The sequence below is a fragment of the Pan troglodytes genome, chromosome 3 (assembly GCF_028858775.2).
Source record: "Pan troglodytes isolate AG18354 chromosome 3, NHGRI_mPanTro3-v2.0_pri, whole genome shotgun sequence".
Taxonomy (NCBI): Eukaryota; Metazoa; Chordata; class Mammalia; order Primates; family Hominidae; genus Pan; species Pan troglodytes.
Genome location: NC_072401.2, coordinates 142753883 through 142757883, shown reverse-complemented (window position 1 = coordinate 142757883; position 4001 = coordinate 142753883). Strand labels below are relative to the sequence as shown.

General features: G+C 33.8%; 1 non-coding gene across 1 annotated transcript; it reads left to right on the top strand.

The window, feature by feature from the left end:
• The first annotated feature begins 414 nt into the window (after positions 1–414).
• On the top strand, positions 415–519 carry LOC112209129 (small nucleolar RNA U13). Its single transcript, XR_002943796.1, has one exon. It is a non-coding gene; the product is annotated as a small nucleolar RNA U13 (small nucleolar RNA).
• The last annotated feature ends 3482 nt before the right edge of the window (positions 520–4001 follow it).

Below are 4001 nucleotides of genomic sequence, written 5' to 3'. Positions count from 1 at the left end.
GAAGTTGAGGTGGGAGAGTCACTTGAACCCAGAAGGCAGAGGTTCCAGTGAGCTAAGATCATGCCACAGCACACCAGCCTGGGTGAAAGAGTGAGACCCTGTCTCAATTTAAAAAAAAGAAAAAAGAAAAAAGAAAGAAAGAAAGAGAGAGATAACTGTGAGTCTTTTCCTAAATTTCATCTGCCCCCTTTCTAATTTGTTTGCATTCATTGAACTTAGATGTCCAAATAATCAAAACCCATTACTAACTGGCTTTTACTAAAATCACTTCTTCACTTTCTCAATAGTTATATTAAAATGACCAACATTCTCTATCTGTTTATTAATGTTTAAATATTAACAAATTTCATTAAATTAGCTCATCCAAATAACGTTCTGGTACATAAAAATTAATTTGAAATATATAGTAATATGATCCTTTTGTAGTTCATGAGCATGATGATTGGGTGTTCGCATACATGTGTGAGATGTGCCACCCTCTGAACCTGGTTACAATGTGGGGATATTACCTGTCTGACCTGAAAAAAAAGAAATATATATTAATTAAGTAGTTAATCATTTGAGGTTTGAAATAGGCTTTCACAGAAATTCAGTTGGAAATTCACAGATTGTATAACAGAAACAAGATGTGTAGTTTACAATACAGAAATCCCCTAACACATTATTTATTTAGAACAGCACTGCCAGGTCACAAGTAGTGTCTAGATAACCTGGAAAGCCAAGAATTGGCTAGAAACCCAGTCATGGATAAAGCTCTGAAGTTGAATTAATTTATAAAATAGAATGTGATTCACTTTGAGTTATCAAACAAACATAATTTATGAGCTTCCTCTTTACCTTTGTTTTTGTTTTGTTTTTCTGGGGGTTTTTAATCAGCTTTCAGTCTAGAGGTTGGGGGTATATTCTTATCAGCTGACCAGAGACTATAAATAGAATAGACAATGGAAAGAGCCTCCATTCATCCATTCATTCATTCATTCATTCATTCATTCTCCAGAATTCTAGTATATACAAATTTGTTTCTAATGCCTAGAAATTAGAAAAAAAGAAGGTCACTGCTCTGCTGGTCAAAAGGGCAAGTAAAATATATTTTCTTTAAGAAGGGCAAAAAGATATTAACCACAGGTGATATAATTAAATTATTTCATTATTTTAAAATTATGGTTTCCAGGCCCTACACCTACTTGTTCAGAAGCTATGATATGCCAGTCACTGGCTGGTACTGAGCAGGACAGCAGGATCCCTGCCTTCATGGATCTGAAAGTCTAGTGAAGCAGAAAGAGAAGTAAATTGGTGATTATAAGTGGTACTTAAAGTACAAAATTCTATGGCATAATAGGAAAGGGGGCCAACCCAGAATGCAGGCATTAGAACCTCTTTCCAGGTGAAAGAAGGGTATCTAAGTTGAAATCTGCAGGGTGTTGACAAATATTTGCTGTTAATTATCAAAGCAATAAAAAGTAACATAATAATATATAACTTTTTACATATTAATACTTGCAATTTTTTTTTATTCCTATGTTCACAAGGGTTTGGGGTAGCAGGAAATGGCCTGATAGAGTACTGGTGAGAATAAAAAAATTGGTATTATCACTTTCAGTACAATGTGGCAATATACATCAAAAAATATAGAAATATGTGTACATTTGACTTACCTAAAATACCAATTCTCAATATTTGCTTTAAAGAAAAATATATGGACAAACTATCTACATTAACATCTAAATGTCTAACTATATAGTGACAATTAAATAACTAATAGTACATTCATATAATGAAACAGCACTAAGTTATTACAACATTGGTATAAAGAAATATTTATTAACATGTATACAATCATGATATATTAAGTAAAATGAGAAGATTACAAATATATGCATAATAGAAACCCTTTTTATTTAAACACACACACAGAGTTCTGAAAGATATAAAAAGTGTGTTAAATAAAGTTATCTTTGGGTAAGAAGATTATACTTTCTTTTTTGGGAGGACTTTGTGTGTGCCTCTATTACTAATTTTTTACGGTAAAAACATGCTGCTTTTATAATTACGGAAACAAAAGTGATGGGATCAGGACAAATACATTAAATCCTAAATATTTTTAATCCCACCCTTCTTTCAGCTCCTAAGGAGAAGCAATAATAAAAAGAGGTGCCATGTAAGAAAAGAATCTAGAGAGGCCCACCCAGCAGGAGCACAGCTAGGTGTGGAGCTCACGGCAGAGCAGATCACCAAAGGCTTTGCAGGCCCAGAAAGAGGAGCCCTGACTTTCAAAGAGTCATGGGACCCTTCATAAGCTATTCTAAGCCTTCCACATCCAGGGAAAGCATTTGTTACAGAGGAACAAGATAACAAAAGAGCTCAAGGAAAAGAGGTCTTGAGGAAGTAAAACTCTACATTAAAGATGAGGCTGTCCTCAACACAGCCAAAAATGATTTTTTAAGACATCATATTAGATTACATCACTCTTCCATTCCAATCTCTCTAACAGCTCGTCTTTCAACCACAGTGAGCCAAATTCTTTACATGGTCCCACAAGGTCTGACACCTGACAATCTTTCTGACTTTTTCTTCTTCTGCGATCCCTGTCTCTTACTGCACTCCAGACTAGCCTCCTTGCTATTCCTCTAATATACCAAGCACAATCTCACCTTGGAGTTTGTGCTGGCTGTTCCCTCATCAAGAATGTTGTTCCACCCACTTCCATTTGGTTAACTTCCTCCCTGCCTTCAGATCTTTGCTTAAATGTCACCTTTAACAAGTCCCACTTTTACCACCACATTTAAAGAAGCAACCGTCTTTCATATTAACCCCATCCCGTACTTCCAATTGCCCCATCCTGCTCTATTTTTTTTCATAGCATAATCACTTTCTATGTTCCAACTTATTTATTATGTTGATTATTATTTGTCTGTGTCCTTGCTACCAGGCCAGAGCTTTTTGTTATATAAGCACTGACATATCATAAATATCTAGAACAATGCCTAGTACTCCATTGTTCTTAAAAGATAATTTTCAATAAATAAATGAGTGAATAAAGCTGCATGCTTATTTCATGCTTCAACTTTGAGTTAACTTAGAGTCTGGTTACCTTTAGGGAACCATGTAAATTAAGTATAAGAAAATCTAAAATAATTATAAGGCCTTAGAAAGGTTCTGCTGGGGTATTTGGAGTTATAATATCAAATAAATATTCAAACTGTTGTATGCTATCTATTAGTGTCATTCTTAAGCTCTCATCTCTAAGATCTTATGTTGTAAAAAATAGCTTTTAATTTGATGTCTAGGTTTTGGTTTCATCACCTGTAAGATGAGGAGATTGCACTAAATCATCATTTTGATTTCTTCTAAAGGTTTGGAATTTCACACTTAAGAATGTCAGGTATTTGTCCCAGTATTGTGGACTGAAATATTGCCAGTCATAGCCCCTCACAAAATATGTTGACTAGCCTTTTTTTGATATAAAACTGCCTTTAATTCATATTCTCCTTTTCTGGATTCTTCTAGAAAACATAAAAATTCAAACGTATGTTTGTAAATACACAAAAGCAAGAAAAGAAAAATTGAGACATTTCTCTTAATCTGAAAAAACCTCTGAATTTTGGAAATTATTAAAAATGCTAACAGGACAAAACACATTCTTTTCTTAACACCATTTGAAAACAAGACTGTTTAGAAATATTTCATATGACAACATTTGCATGTAGTGATTTTGAAAGAGGAGGGAGTCTCCTTTTTTTCCCTCTCCATCAACTTCTCTTCTGAAAAAAATTAGTACTTTCACTATTGCATAACCTGGTAGAGTTTATGAAAGTACAGCTTCCATCATTTTTTCCTGTTTTTTACTATTACTTTGAAGGTTTCTTCTATTTTCAGCTTTTGATGGCGTCACAGTTTCATAAAAATGTGAAGACATATTAAATTCCTAAGTTCAACAGCATTTAAATCCTTTCAGAATCATTGCAAATTCATTAAAACTAGAGAAAGCAAGTGACTAATCT